Source organism: Nuphar pumila, chromosome 11 (assembly GCF_984573655.1).
Source record: "Nuphar pumila chromosome 11, dmNupPumi1.hap1.1, whole genome shotgun sequence".
Taxonomy (NCBI): Eukaryota; Viridiplantae; Streptophyta; class Magnoliopsida; order Nymphaeales; family Nymphaeaceae; genus Nuphar; species Nuphar pumila.
Genome location: NC_143259.1, coordinates 49,917,815 through 49,935,531, shown reverse-complemented (window position 1 = coordinate 49,935,531; position 17,717 = coordinate 49,917,815).

Sequence of the window (17,717 nt, the reverse complement as noted above, 5' to 3'; positions counted from 1 at the left end):
ACTATAATATACAACGCGTTGTTGTGGAATGAATGAGGCTTAGGCAAGTCCTCATCAGAGAAGGTAATAGGCGCGTTGGTCATCGCTTGATTTACAATCTGCGCCATGTCTTCGGGCGTGGTGCCCGGCTTCACCTTGATCTTTCTTAATAGATCATCCAACTTTTTCTGATGCTTGGGAGAATCATGAGTTAATTCGAAGATGGAAATGTTGGAGAGTGCCGTAATTGGCTTTTGGAAATCATCAACCCGTTCTCCTGCTGCTTTAGAGGTTTTTGCTTCCTCTGCATAGGTTTCTTTCTTAAGAAAACTCTTTGGGAAGGTTGGAATTCTTTCATTCTTGATTGGTACACTTACTTGGTCAAGAAGTGAGAAGATATCCATTTTCTAATATACAGGCTGATCCTGATGTAGAACCATTGCCTGATGCTGGAGTTTTAGCTCTTCACTAGAGCATGGATGTATATGACTCTGAGGGAGGAAAGAGTGTTCTGAGATGGTTAATGCTGAATGCTTCGGGAATGGAGCAGATAAGATTTCTATTTTGCCCTCCTCTTCATCTTCTACGAGGATGCTTTTATCGATACAGTCCTGGACCAAATGCTTCAAGACGAAGCAGTGCTCTGTATCATGCCCCATGGCTCTATGAAATTTGCAGTATTGCTCTCTATACTTCCCCATGAATACTGGAGGATCTGCAATTTTGGGCAATTTCACCATCCCGTGGGATAGCAGGTATTCCAGCACTTTCTCCAGAGGCTGGTCCAAAGGAGTGAATTTCCTATCCTTGCTCCAATTGATGTGCTTAGGTTTTTCTTGAAAGTCTCCTTTTTGTTGAGGACTGGTTGGGAGAGATTTGTCATTGCTCTTGAAGAATTTGCCCTTTCTTCCCCTGTTCTGCTCAGGTTTCGACCCGCTGCCACTGTCATTTCTGCTGCTACTGCCCTGATTATCTTCGGGAACACTAGCTAAGTAGGTAAAATGAGCCTTTTTCTTTGGATCCAGGATGTTCTTGGCCGAAGAAACACTTTCATACATCCCATTCTCTACCCCCATTTCGAGCCATTCTGCTCGCTCTGTCAGTTCGATGAAGGATTTGGAGAGATATGGGAAAAGAAGACTTTTTAGAGGCTGACAAAAATTATTGAGGATGACCTGGAGGGCATGCTCCTCAGAAATGGGATTCCTCATCTTATTGCAAATATTTCTCCACTTATGGATGAAATCCCTGGCCTTCTCGTTGGGCTCCTGTTTGAGGTTGCATAAGTGGTTCAGGGTAGGCAGAGCCTCCGTATTGAACAGGAAGCGTTCAACAAACATATTAACAACTTTGTCGAAATCCCTCAATTCGATGAGATTGACATGTTCAGCGTACCACTTGGCCGCTATCCCGTCCAAGCTGCGGGGAAAACAGAGAAAAAGGGCGCGGTTATCTTCACTGAACCGGGCACATTCTGCGAAGAACATTGCCAAATGGGCTTTTGGATCGCCGGTTCCGTCAAACTTGTTGAACTTCCGGGAGAGGTTCTCCAGATCCTTGTCCCCTTCTAAGCCGAGATAGAAGTCCTGCCTGGTGTATGATCTCTTTCCTTTGTCACGGATTTGTAGGTCTTTGATTATCTTGGTCAAAGCTTGAATTGAATCTTCTGCGGGGGCCCCATACTTGGGCTTGTTTACTGATACTGGCTCTTCCACTGGCCTCTTGGGCTGCCACAGATGTTTCAGAATGTAAATCAACTGCTCTTCCTCGGAATTCTCTTCTGCTGACCCAGAATCCTCAGAAGTACTGTCACGTTGTTTCTTCTGCTTGCTGATCCTGACGGGCTTTTTCATGGGCTTTTTCTTAGCTTTGCTCTTAGAAGCTGCCTTCTTGGGAGCAGCTTTGGCCTGCTCGGCCATCATCTTGGTCATCATTTTTTGAAAGATCCGGTACATGGCCGGATCAACGTCGCTTTCATCCCCGGAGTTATTCTTCTTGGATAATCTAGGAGAATTCATCTCCTCTGATTCGTTGTCATTGTGTTGTTGAGCAACCCTCTTGTCAGCCCTTGTCTGAACCATTTTCAGATGCCAAAGCTTTCCTGTAGAATATGGGAATGGTTAGAGTATGGAGAAGCTTTTTGAAAAATCACAATTTCTTTGAGAAAAAAGCAAGAAATGAAGGGATTTGGTAGACAATTTCAAGAGATTATCCCATTACCCGGGATTGGGTCATCACACGACTTGTGATAATTGTGTTACCATTTGATGATAACAGAGAAATGTGCCTTGTTACCTAGGCGAGGTCGTCAACCATGAGAAAAATATATTTGAAGAAAACGTGGAAGGAATGTCCCATTTGCCCGGGATGAGGTCGTCACCCAAAATTTGTGACTATTTGTGCTATAAACAAAGTACAAGAAATAAAATTTTGGCCAAAAAGTAATTTTTATTGATATTAACATTCAAAGACAAAGAGAGGGTGGGCAAACAGTTTGCCACCACTCTTGATATTCAGATAATATATTTGGTCCAGGAAATATAGACAGAGAAATAAAGGAATCCCAGGTATATTTGGCGACATGATATGCCCCAGACCACTGATCCGACTGCAGGTTGAATTCTGGCACGTTGCCCGTCGGGAAGCGATTGTTGGCACGAACCTGCCACTGTGAAAACTGCCTCCGACATCGTTCCGGCTGATAATCAACACAAAAGAAAGGGCCCATCAACTTGTAGCGCTTGTCTCGAGCATAGGTGTATCGAAGAACAGTCTCTCTTCTGTCAAAGAAGTCCCAGGTAATCTTCTCCCGATGCAGCTTTTCGATCAGAGCTCGGCATTTGATGACGGTCTTTGGCTGCTTACCGTTGAACCTATAAGAACTGGCCTTCGAGGGAACGTGTCGCCGGAACCACGACTGCAAGGCGTAAGTGCACCCTTCTACCAGAATGGTCTCTCCGAGGGCAAATCGAGCCAAGCCTCTGTAAAGGAAGGCTAATGCGGCCATGGAGACTGAAAGCTGACGGGTCTGCTTGCTTCCCCATCTTCGAAAGAGCTGGGCAACTCTGATATCTATGAAATTCTGACCATCTTGGAAGAAAGCTAACCCCACTGTGCACAGGATCATGGCATGTTGAATTCTGTCCTTCGCTGCTCGAGACAAAGTGTCGACCTCTTTGTAGGCTCTGTACTTTTGATATAGTTCGAATAGGTCGATGAACTGATTTCCACCAATCTCAGTGAGAGGCCAGGATCTGCTCCCCGTTGCTCTTGCTAAGGCTTCTCGAACATCCACCCCTTTGATGTTGATCCAAAATTGCTGCTCGACAGGATCATCTGGTTGACCAGCTGGTTCGGGCAATCCCATAATATCATTAAACTCATCCATCAGTAGAGTCATCTCTCCCCAGGGAAACCAGAATGTGCAGGTAGGTGGATTCCACCATTTTGCCATGGCCTAAATCAAAGCTCCATTGATGATTCGTTTGCCTACCGTCGATGCCATCTCCAACCCATAGTCATCCAAGTGGTCTGGGAACATACGTGAGAAAGTGGCGAACCAAGAATAATACCACCGAGGGAAGAAAGGACGAGACTGGATGACCCGCAGATCCGGGGGTCCATCCTGAATCTGATAGAAGACATGATCTCGGAAAAAGACAGCATCGAGGGAATTTGACGCCATTGGGATGATACTGGGGCAAAGGAAATAAGGAGAGTTAGGTAGAATGCAGGACTTACGGATAGACTTTTTAAATGATCAAACCTGGAAATTTTGATAAGGTTGATGAATTTTTAAAGGAATTTTCCATGGTTTTGAAGAAAATTTGATCTAAAAAGAAATTTAGGTAGAGAGAAATATGCACCTGGGGTTTTTGAAAAATAAGGGTGAGTTTTGAATAATACACCCAGGGTTTTGAAAAAGGGTTTGATACATATATATAAAAGAAATAAGAGAATTATCATACAACTAAAGCTGTACAAACAAGGATGCACACACAGCACTCTCTAAAGGCTGACACTAAATGCAATATTTGAAATGGCTTGTAGGACCTTAATCCTAACTCTAGGGTTCAAATTATCTGATTCCATTTAAGATACGCCGATATACCCAAGCCGAAGCTCGAAGTACGTGGCATAGAAATATTTCTCCGGTTTTAAGGTAATGGCTTCCCAACATCCTTGAGCACCTACCGATATACCTCGGACTATGGCCCTTAGGTACGTGGTAGGGGGGCGCGAACCCGAATAAGTGGTCCAGTTGTGAGGCTCTCTCCCGAACTATGGTTCAGTGAGATAGCCCAGCAACGTGAAGACCGGGACAATATAGGTAAGGAGGTTTTCAAAATATGTACAACATGCAAGAAATCAGAAGGCTCTAATGCAAGTCCTAAAGAGATAGATTAAAATGAAGAGAAGCATACACTTGCATACATTGTTTTGCATTCAATCCTTAGAATTGAGGACAGTTGTATTTCAGACCTAAGTCTAATGTGAACATGGAATAATCTCCTCAATATGGTCCTACCAAACCATACTTAGATCCTATATGCAATGATGTCAGCTTAGGACAAAATCTAGGCTCCCTAAGGTTTGCATGGGAATATAGCTGACATTTGAAGAATAAAGACTTAGATAATATCAAAACAAAGGAAAAAGGCATAATTCGACCGGACGGAGACGGGTCCCATCACGGTCGCCAAAACTGTGATCATCGCAAAATTTTTTCTCTTGTAATATTCTCTCTCTTCCTTCTCTTTTCCTTTCCAACCTCTATTTCCTCCTTTTTGAAGGAAGAAAATAAAAGACAGAAAGAAAAAGAGAAGAGAAAAGAAAAGAAAAAGGAGAGAAGAGAAACTCTTTTGCGGGGTCTCACTTGACCTTAATTTCGAAAATAGTTGAAATAACTCGCCTCCGTTTTTGAAATATTTGCGGGAAAACTGGGAGACGGGATCCGCTCGTCGGTACGAGGTTCGACCGTTCCTGGCGCCTTTACCAGGGGTAATCGAACCAAGGGTCGAATTTATGCCTTTTGTTCTGCTAAGAAATTATCTAAGAACTTATCCTAAGTCTAAATGCACAAAGAATCATGCTTGTGCAAATACAAGGATGTATGCTCTTTTTGAAAGTGTTTTGAAGAATTCCCAAGTGTTTCTGAGATGAATTTGATAAAGTGAAGAAATGTTTTCTAACTTAGAACTTAACATTAAAGTTCTAAGTTTTTAGAATAATCAAGAGTTTGGAAAAATAAATCTGGATTTTGGAGAATGATTTTGAAGTTTTGAGATAAAAGGAATTTTTCAAAGTCATAAATGGACTTTGAATCAGAACGGAAATGAAAGTGGAATTGAATCAGAAAGAAAGATAGAATTGGGAAATTTGAACAAAAATTGAGAAAATGGAATTGATTTAAAAGTTGGAACTTCAAGATGAAATCTGATTCCAAGATCTGGATTCTGAATAGAATTCAAAGTTGAATTTTGAATTTAAGATCTGAAATGGGAACTTGATTTGAAATCTGGAGTGAAATGGAATTGATTTTTTTTTGAATTAAGGTGGAATTTGGATTTGGAATTTTGAATGGAATTGGATTCAAGATTTGGAATCCAAGATGGTATTTGGATCTGAAATATTGAATGGAATTTGATCCAAGATTTGGAATCCGAGATGAAACTTGGATCTGAAGTCTAAGATCCTAGGTAGAATTGCATTCTGGACTCTAAAATGGAGTTGGATCTGAAGCCTGAGATCCAAAGTAGAATGGGGATCTAGATCCTAAGTGGAATTTGGATCTGAAATCTGAGATCCAAAGTAGAATTGGGTTCTGGATCCTAGAATAGATTTGGATGTGAAGTCTGAGATCCAAAGTAGAATTGGATTCTGGAGATGGAATGGATTTTGGATCTGAAGTCTGAGATCCAAAGTAGAATGGATTCTGGATCCTAAAGGGGAATTGGATCTGAAATCAGAGATCCAAAGTGGGATGAGGATCTGGATCCTAAATGGAGTTTGGATCTGTAATTGGAGATCCAAAGTGGAATGAGGATCTGGATCTTAAATGGAATTTGGATCTTGTAATTGGAGATCCCAAGTGGAATGGAGTTTATACTTGGAAATCTGGATCCAAGTTGAGATTAGGATTTAACTTTGGATTTGGATTATGAAAAGTCCAAATAGGACCTTTAAAGATGGATCTGGGTTTTAGAAACCCAGATTTAAATTTAAGTTTTTGAGATTCAAATCGAAACCTTGATTGAAAATAAGGGGATGAACTTGATTTTGAAACCAGAAGATGACTTCAAAGTTAAATTGAACTTTGAATTTAAAATTTTGAATCGAATTAGGAATTTTGGAGTTTTGAATATGAAATGATTCTGAAATTCCAAAGTCAAATTGGACTTCGAAATTGAGATAGATTTGGAATTTGAAATAGAAATTTGAAGAAGAGATATTCACAATCACTTGGGGTTTTGAAAGAGAATTTTGAAAACATGATGCAGTTCTATCCTAAATGATGAATGAATTTAAAGAGTTTGAAATTGGGTTTGAAAATCATATTTCATTCTTCAAATGAATTTAAATAAGATTAATGATATAATACACTCCTGACTATGGTCATTAAATGTATTATATAATAGTCATATCTAAATTCAAATGAAGGATAAAATATCTTTTTGGTGCTTTATAGAATTTTAAAATGAAATTAACCCTCAATATACCCTGACTATGGCCATTGGTATATATTTTGAGTTAATTTTAAGTTAAATTCTGATAAAAGAAGAAAATATTTAAGGAAAATATGATGAATTTTTGAAAATGGATCCAGTGTGGATCCAGTATTATTTTATAAAAGATAAAAACACTAAGTCTTGTTTACATCCCGACTATGGCCGTTGATGTAAATCATCAACTTAGGATTAATTTACCTCTTACGAAATGGTGCACGTGCCATTCGTGTTGCCATTTGTGAGAATTTGAATAAACAAAGAAAAAAAATGCATGAAAAACAAGTAATTCATGATATTTACAATGCTCATTCATTCTACCTAAAGCAGGAAATGTAAATTTTCATTTAAATCTAGCTATTACAATATGTAGAATCAAATTTACAACCTCCAGTAGTGATATCTTCCACATATTTCCTGCAAAACAACTGGATTAACATGAAAGTAGAGGAAAGATGGTATATATTATATGGACATCTAAGAAAAATACTCATGCACCAAGATATAGATGATAGAAAGATGAAAGAAAAAAAAAATGATATATATGCTTATATATAAGTATATATATATGCATGTGTATATGTATATGTATATATATATATATATATATATATATGCACATACATATATATAGACGTATATGACATGAAAGAGGAAATGAGATAAAAGGGGCTGTAACAGGGATGTGTTTTGGGTGTAATGAACACTAGTAATGAAATGGAAGTGCTTTGATGCAATGAATTGTACTGTTATCAGCTGAACCGATATTAGGAGTGGAAGATGTGGGTGACTACATGAATGCTGTATGGCTTATAAAACACAGTGAAAGTGTGTGAAATGTTGAGTGACCCATAGGTATAATGCTGTGATAAGAATGTATGTTTGTAAAGAGAAACATATTTAGGAGTAAAGTTATAGACTTTAACAAAGAACAAATTTTCAGTGGCCAGGGAAAAGAGGATCCAGCAAATGATTGTTGTCGTTTGAATAAGATTGGGCTGGGCTTCCCTTTTTCTGCAAAACGTAAGAAGTAATACAGGAACCCAAATTCCTAATGCTGCGGATATGACTAATGAGGAACAGTAAAAGCATTAACTGCAAGGAATTTTGCAGGAGATGCTGAATATGATGAATGAGACAGGGTGGTGATCAATTGGGAGATTGTCAAGGGAGACTTACCTAAAGAGGCTGCAAAACTTTACATAGCCCTTCAATGTCTCTGAGCTGCATCCGGATGCTAGCTCTAACAGGCTGGGAAGAAGGAATACAACAGGGAAGGCTGCTATGGAGAGACCAAGCTCATGTCAAACCCTGCCTCACCAGCCATGGTCGCAGTGGCACAGGGGTTACTTATGATGTACTTAAGCATATGCCTCTAAAAACGCAAGTTTGAATAATGGAGTATCCACTAAAATGATATATCCAAGTTGATTTACACACAGAACCTGCAGATGCTCCACATATGTAATCACACATTTCCAGTACACCTTGAGACAAGTATAGAGATAAATCTTGAAAAAGCTCTCGAGAAAACAAACAATTAGTTTCCTGAGAAGGATTAACAGGGAGATTCGAGGATTAATCTGGGCTGTCATAGCCCATGATATCAATGGAGACTGAACCGAAACACAGGGCTCGTGCACAGTGTAGGATTCAAACATTGCATTCTTTTCAATTGCACAGAAGCTGGCACCATGAACGTCACGTTGTTCTCCATGACTACTAAAGGTAGACAAATTTAGCCTGAGGTCATAGTTAGAAATGAATTTGCAGTATCACTTTTACTTACAGTATATTGCAGCAAAGAGAAAAATAGCAATAAAACCTGGAGGCATTAATTTAACCTTTTATTCCTACCTGTAACAGCTCACTGCAACCTCTAGATCTCAATTTTAGGTTTATGATATTCATGAGCCAAAATGCCACCATCCTGAGGATAAATCAAGAGTAATGGCTCGAGCCTTCATTGGAAAAATGATGCACTCTCAAGGTGATTACCATCAGGACGACTTGCTAAAAAAGACTAACTCAAGTTTCATGCATCATAACAGTTGACTAATGAGGAATTTATATAATGAGGCTCTTTCTGAATCCTTCCTCTTATGGAGCTTCTGCAGTGGGCTTACCTTCTACAGTTTTCCCTTTCTTTCTTTCTTTTTTATTGGTAGAAACATGGACTTCATAATCAATTCATCAAAATAAACACTCCACAGTGAATTGAACATGATAAATGCAGTTATGTGCACAAAGTAAAACAAGTGCAGTGAGGATGGAGGTAAATGTAGTAGATGATAACATGATGAAATAAAATATAACAAGGCACAATTAAAATGTAAGAAGGATATAATGTAAAACATGCTCGCGTAAAGAAATGATAAAGGATGCTCAGGCGTAAGATACGAAATGCTGAATGAAGCTGAATAGAACCATAGTAGTAAAAATAAAAAAAATGCAGATATAATTTGAACTGAAATATGAATATTTACCAAACGAAGTTTGACATATAATTAATAGTTCAGAACAGATCGGTGATGCTGAGATGAATTGAAGAACAGGAAACAGGAAGGATAGTGAGACATAGCATGAGACATACAGGGTAACTAAAAATTGCAGGTGAATTAACCACAGACGAAGTGTAGAAATGCAGTTTGATCCTAAAATGCATATGACGCAAGAATTAGCATAAAAACAAAAGGAAATATGAAAGTGCATATATATATGGGATATAATAAGGCCGCCTGGGATGCTGGATTGTGATAAAACAAGGTCTCAACACAAATCTGAGTTTAGGGAAACTTGTCGATTGGTGTTCGATCAAATGAAACAGTAAGAAGTGGGTCTAGTTACAGTAGAATGTTAAACCGACTAAAGTTAAAATTGCTGAAAGAAAAGAAAAAAAATGAAAACAAGTGTTGGAATTTGTAAACTCCATTCATTATCGCACAAGATATGACCCGATCTTGCTGTAAGCAACATCAGGGTCACCGGTGTGCTTTGATAATAGCAATAAAAAGAATCAAAGCAAATGAAGAACTCAAAAAATTATAACAGGAAATGAAGGGAGCTCTTACCGATTTATTGGAAACTTCTACAGTGGGATATGCCCCTCTCTTTTTTTTGGTCAGAGAAAGGCCAGAACAATATCCACAGAGTGAGGGATATTCGGAAACCGGTCGCTGCAGGGGGTCCGATAGGCTTCCTTCGGTGTGAGCATGGCTCCACTTGATGATCGAAGGGGCAAAGGATGATTACTACTAAGTTCTTGATCAATGATGGCCGAAATGAATTGATGGAGGGGATTAATATATGTTTTGTCGCTCCTCCAGAAGGGAAACCTTCTTATGGTTTTCAGAATACTGATTCTCTGATGTTGTGGTTTCGTTGGTGTTCAACCGATCTTTTGCTGGTTGAGGAGGAAAACACTTGAGGGAGGAAGGAAGGAAAAGTCGATCTCCAGCAAAACAATCGATGCCTGAAGACAGGAGCTTGCCTCTTCTTAAAGGGGGAATGGAAGCTTCGAGAGGGGAAAACCCGTTGAAGATTGAAGGTGGAGATGAAGGTATGCGGTTGCAGATCGGACGATGGAGAGGAGAAGGAAGAAGGCGCGGGAAGAGTTTGTTGGATCTTTTGTGATATTTCCTAAAAGAGGCTCCCTTAAAAAGAATTTTTTGTAAAATAGTTGAAAATTGAGGCTTTCAGCAAGAAGCTTCTTAAAACCTTGAGAATCATTTGCTTTTCTTGTAATTTTTCCAATTTTTTTTTTTTGGTTTTTTTTTTCAATTTTTTGTATTTTTAGAATAATCCTAAAGCTTTATGAGAAATTAAGGATTTAAAACTAATTTTTTTTTTGTGTTTTTGTAAAATATTTACAAAAGGAAAATTTTCTGAGAATTTACAAGCTATTTTGAGAAAATTTCTTCAAAAATGGGTTTTGATCCGGATTTTGAGGAAATATGAATTTAAAGTACTGGATTCAGATCCGGAGTCGATTTTGAATACATCAATATGGATTTTAGTTCAGAAAATCTGAAGAATGATCAAAATTTAGCTTTGGTTTTCTCAGAAAATGAAACCAGGGGCAAAAAGGTCATTTTTACAAATTTTTGAGAAATTTGGGGTGTTCACAACGCTAAATTGATTTAGGGCATTCACATAACATCCAAGTTTTTTTTTCTTAACTGTGATGGATGTTTTGTTAGTATTGTTGTTCATACATTGTTCATGTCATTAGTTATATCTTCCATTTCATTACTAAAAGCAGCTAACATGCCCCATCAAACCACCCTGTTTCTAGCATTCACATATGTCATCCACCGTAGTCCTTTCAATTTTATTTCAAACTTTCATTCCCAGCATTTTCACTACACTGTGCATCCCATCTTTATACTTCCAGCCATCTTGTCCACACCCTCATAGCCCAAGCCACCATTCATGCCTTCCCTGTACTTGCACATATAGCAGCACAAACAATCCCACACCTCCTTCACTACCATCTTCACACCATCTCTCACCATTTGCGTGTCCTGCAAAAGACACTATCATTTCGTTACCTCTGTCAACACATCTCCTGTTGCACATAGCACCAGCCACCTTCCAGCACTTTGCTTCACAACACCCCTGCACCTGCCATGCTTTTTCATATTTCCACTTCCTACAACCCCTGTGACTTATGCTTACAACCCAATTGTATTTCAATACCCTCTGTACATTCACCAACTGCAGCATATGTAGTCATGTCTAATTCTTCCTCTCACTGCTCCCACCACTTGCATTTTCATTCATTGTAAACCTACACTATGCACCTGTGTGTTCCTTCCTCTTAGCATTCGGAAATATACCTGCACTTTATGTCAACACAATAGCTCCCCACAGCCTTACTATCCAAACTCCATACCTTCATCATTTAAGCACCTACAACATACTATCCTTCACTCAGCAACACTGCTGAAGCCCCTTGCACCAATAGGCACATACTCCACTTATTGACTCCACATCACAACCCCACTATCCATCCCAACACCACTGTATATCTCCACCTTGCTGTCAGGACTCTTCAGCTACTCACCCACTGCTATAACCTCCACCCAAGAAGGTCACCTTCCAGATCAAGTCTAGTATCTGGGCTGATTCACTAGATCGTGGCCTAATTGATCTCAACATATCAGCTCCCTGTAGGTAGAGTGCAACCTTTCTGACTCTACCAGTAGCCTCGTGTACATTTCACCCAAAAGTAGGTCTTTTTGCTTTGTCTTAACCTACTTTGCCTTCTCCCAAGCTTCCATCTAAGCCTGACAAAACACATATGAACGATCCATTGGTAGCAGTTCTACTAAATAACTTTGAAGACATGGATCTCTTGGGTGCATTCACCTCTAGCACGGATACAAAAAGCAACAACTTTATTCCTGCTAACTCAGATACTTTGCCCGCGGAATATAAAGAAAATTCTACTGTTGATAGTGTAAAACCTCAAACTAAGAATGTAGTCACTAAATCCCAGCACCCTCCCCAGCATATTGCCCTCACATTGTATCAAATGCACAACAACACAACTACTCCATTTCGCTCCCTGCATGTTCCACCTACATGCATGTGCCACCATGTTTCTATTAGTTGAGGGATTAACCTGTATATACCTCCAATAGTATTATCTATTTTATCATTAGCTTAGCCTATCATATAGGTATTATCACATCCATTTTTCCATCAACTTAGGATATTACTCATGCATTCTAGATCTGTATATTCTCATTTAGCTATTAGACCTCTACATATGCATGTTAAATTTTCAACATAACATTTCCTTTTGCTTGTGCTAACTTGAAATTTTGCAGAAATTAGGTAGAAAATATCATTTTCTTCCTTAGTTTAGGAATTTGAGTTTCAGAATTGCAATAGCTAGATATTAATGAGAACTTTATATTTCCAGTTTTAGATTAGAATGTATGAGCATTGTAGATAGCATAAATTGCTTGTTTCATACTATTTTTCTCTTATTTCTCACGAATGGCACGCGCACCATTCTAATAAGAGGTAATTAATCCTAAGCAAATGACCCACATTGATGGCCATAGTCAAAATGTGGACAATGCTTAGGATTTTTATCTTTTATGGAATAACATTAGATCCACACTGGATTTTCTTCAAAGATCATCATATTTTTCTAAATATTTTCTTCCTTTATCAAAGTTTAACTTGAAATTAACTCAAAATATATATCAATGGCCATAGTCAGGATATATTGAGAGTTAATTTCATTTTTAACTCTATAAAGACACAAAAATGTGTTTTATTCTTTATCTGAATTTAAATATAGATTATTTTATAATACATTTTATGACCATAGTCAGAGATGTATTATATTTTCAATCTTATTTCAATTCACTTAAAGAATGAAATATGCTTTTCAATATCCAATTTTCAAAATTCTTTAATTCATTCATCATTTAGGATAGAATTACATCATATTTTTTTTAAAATTATTTCTTTAAAAATCCAAGTGATTTTGAGATGATTCTTCAAATATCTTCTTCACTTCTCAAATCAATCTTCAATTCTTATTTCAAATTTATCTTTTTATCCTCAATTCTATTTTATTTCAAATTCAAACTTCAATTTCAAAGTCCAATTCGACTTTGAAATTTCAAATTCATTTCTAGATTCAAAAATTCAATTTCCGATTCAAATCAATTTTTAAAATTTGATTCAACTTTGAAATTCCAAATTCATTTTTTCTATTCAACTTCAAATTCAATTCAATCTCCCAGATCAAATTTCAAAGTTCTATCATAACTTCGGAATTTCCAGATTCATCTCCTGATTTCAAGATTCAAGTTTAAAATCAAGTTTATTCTTTATTTTTTAAAATCTTCAAAAGTTCTATCTAAAGATTGAGTCTCAATTCAATTCATTTATCCAAAATCAAGGTTTTGAGATTGATTCTGAATCTCAAAATTTGACTTTCCCTAAATTCAAGCCCACTTTCAAATTCAATCAGTATCTCTAAAATCCAAATCCATCTTCAAGTTCTATCTGGATTTCTTGAATTCAAATCCAAATTCTATCTGGGTTCCCAAAATCCAGATCCATCTTCTAATTCCATATTGGATTCCAGATTTCAAACTCAATTCCATCTTGGATTCCAGATTTAAAACCCAATTCTATATTGGATTCCAGATTTCGGATCCAATTTCATCTTGGATTCTAGATTTTAAATCTCATTCCATCTTAGACTCCAGATTTCGAATCCAATTCTATTTAGGATTCCAGATTTCAGAACCAATTCCATCTTGGATTCCAGATTTCAAATCCCATTCCATTTAGGATTCCAGATTTTGGATTCAATTCCATTTAGGATTCCAGATTTTAAAACCAATTCCATCTTGGATTCCAGATTTTCAAATCTAATTCCACCTAGGATTCAAATTTTCAAGTCCAGTTCCATTTTCCAAGTTGGTTTCCCATTCCAAACTCAATTCCATTTTCAAATCTCATCTAGATTTCAAGATTCCAATTTCGATTTTGATTTCCAAAACCATGTTTCAAACCTATTTTCTGAGTCTGAAATTAATTCAATTACTGTTTCAGGTTCTGAAATTAAGAATTCCTTTTTCAAAATCGATCCATTCAAAGTCCATTTTGACTTTGATACTTTATTTTTCTTCAAAATCCTATCTCAATTCCAAATTTCCAAATTCTCCTTCATTTTTTTCAAATTCAAGATTCATTTTCAAGATCTCTAATTATTCCAAAACTTAGAACTTTAAGTCTCTTTCCAGACATATTTCAAGTTCTAAGTTAGATTCAAAAACTAACTTTTTCAAATCAATTTCAACCCTTTGAATCATTTCTTCACTATATTATAAAATTTATTTCAAAATCACTTGGAAAATCCCAAAATTTCTAAATTATTTTCTCAAAAGCATACATCTCTGCATTTGTATTGCACAAGCATGATTCTTTGTGCATTTTTTAACTTAGAATAAATTCTTAAACAAAATTTAGGCAAAGCAAAAGGCATAAGTTCAATCATTGGTTCGATTACCCCTGGCAAAGGCACTAGGAATGGTCGAACCTCGTACCGACGAGCGAATCCCATCTCTTCATTTTCCTGCAAATTTTTAAAAACGGAGGTGAGTAAATTTAAAAAAATTTTCAAAATTAAGGTCAAGTGAGACCTTTGCAAAAGAGTTTCTCTCTCTTCTTTCATTTTCTTTTTCTCTCTTCTTTTCTATCTTTTATTTTTCCGTTCAAAAAGAGAAAAGAGGCTAGAAAGGAAAAGAGAAGGAGAAGAGGGAACACAAGAGAAAAAAAATTGCAATGATCACACTATTGTTGTATGATTGGTTACCACGTGCAACTTATAAACTGCTTGTTGTGCAATTGCTTGCACCTTATGAGTTAGATAGTTACTTGCCGTAAAATTTTGTAAACCTTTATTTGTTTACATATTCAAATGTTCATGTTAGAAATGCTTATTCATTTGCATAGTCTATTGCACCTACTAAATATAACTCATAACTTGTTTTAATTGCTTATTTCAGTTTTATATTGACTCTCTTGCGTGCCTACCAGTTTTTTCGTGAAACTAACCCATTCATGGGTAGGTGATGTACAGGTGATGCAGCTTGCGATGGCACGATGACGTGATGAGATCAAGATGAAGCTTTTTCCTAGAAGTTTCACTCCTAAGGACATGTTGGTAAATTTGGTATAATGTGTCTTTCAAAAATTCTCTTTTAATTAAACCTTGAGTTACTAAAACTATTATACTAAACTTCTTTTTGGTTTTAATAAATATAATGAGTTGCAAATCTGATGTACAAATTCTTAATTATTGAAACTACATTTTGAAACCATTTAATTTTAATGGTTGTGCAAAATTCGGCAAAAGAAAGTTTACGCTGTAATGCGCTCAAGGTCCATTGACTTGTTATTTTGAAAAATATCATTTTCTGCTGAATTACTATTTAAACTCTGATAATCATATGATTTCAAAAGCTTTCTAAATTATTCTAAAAGTTACAAGTCTTGGATTTTTGGGGTGTTACAACTTGGTATTAGAGCGACAGGGAAAGCAATAATCTTTGATCATCCGACATCTGCATCGCACTGTGAGTATTATTTCTCTTAAATTATTTAGTATTTATTTTAATTAAAGAATTATATTTCTGCTTAGATGTCATTCAATGAATTGATCAAATCCATAGACACATTAACCGAAGTAGTTGAACAACTCAAAGCGATGGTCCAGAACCTGAATCATAGGGTGTATAGGTTGGTTTGCGAAAGCACCAATCTAGAGTGAGGTGTTAGCCCTCAAGTTCTTTTGTATTCGATGTGTATTTGGAACCCTGATGACTGTATTTTATGTGGAAAGGTGGGTCGTTCTGCTGAAGAATGCCACCTTAATCAATGTCGCGAAAAAAAGTCTGATGAAGGTAGTAATGATAACAAGCATCGACCTGCTAAAAGACAAAAACAAGGTAGAGAAAATGAGCCACAACGATCATTAAACTGGAGATGCCTGAGATGCAATCATGTTCATCATAGACAGCCATGCCCCCAAGACACTAGTGACTATTTATATTGTGGCAAGATGGGCCACTTTATCCGCAATTGTCGCAAAAAAGAAGGTCGATGACCTCCAACAAATGAGCGGCACACCCCAGCCTCCTCAGCAACAAAAACCCAAACAACCTCAACAGTAGCCATAACGAGAAGTGGTGGATCGTGGCTATTTCACCATGACAGTGTTAGAAATGGTAATCCACTGTTAGTCGCAAGAGGAAGAAGAGTAGAGGGGGAGAGAGAAGTTGGTGGCTGCAAAAACCCAAAAAATAGGGTCTACGTTTTCTCTTCATTAGATATATACATATACAGTTTGATTACGGTACAAAAATACCCTTTACATAAGGGATGGAAACTACAGTATGCCATTAATGAGCATGTGTTAAATAAAACACTAAAACATAGAGGGATTGGGTCCGGGTTCTGAGATTCAGACCCATCTTTTCACTCTCCCTCAAGTTGTACATGGTTTTGAACCATGAACAACTTGCCTTTTAACATCCAAAATCTATCTTTGACAAGTCCTTTTGTAAACAAGTCAGCAACTTGATCAGCAGTCCGAACATATTCTGGTTCGATTTCCTTCTCTTCGACCTTCTGCCTTACAAAATGTTGATGAATTTCAATATGCTTGGCACGACTGTGGTAGATAGGATTGAATGACATGTTGATAGCACTTTGATTGTCACACAAGAGAATGCTTTTAGAAATCGATTCTCCTACTTCTGCCAACAGATGCCGGATCCATGTTACTTCGGCTGTTGCAGCTGCCATTGATCTATATTCTGCTTTTGTGCTCGACCTGACTATGGACTTTTGTTTCCTACTACTCCAGGAGACAAGATTTAGGCCAATAAAAACACAGTATCCTGAGACTGATCTACGCTCATCTGGATCTCCTACCCAATCTGTATTTGTGTAAGTAAGAAGTTCATGCATGTGATGGCCATACATACTCTTTCTATACAAGAGACCATCTCCAATAGTTCCCTTTAAATATCGAAGAATGCATTTACCAGCTTCCATATGTCCAATATGCGGTTCATGCATGAACTGAGATAACTGATTGACCGAATAGACAATGTCAGGCTGAGTGAAGGTAAGATATTGAAGCATTCCTACTACTCTGCGATATCATGTAGAGTCCACATACAAATCTCCATCTTGGGAGCTGAGTTTCTGATGAAGTACATTGGGTGTGCTTAGAGGCTTGCAATCTGTTATACCTGCTTTGCTAAGAACATCAATAGTATACTTGTGTTGAGTAAGTGTCATGCCTCTAGGAGTCCTGTCAACTTCTGCCCCAAGGAAGTATCGCAGTTTACCAAGATCTTTCATCTTAAATCTATGATTCAAAGTTTCTTTTACTTGTTCAATATGTACATCAGAGTTACTTGTGATGATAATGTCATCAACATATATCAATAACAGGGTAACTATATC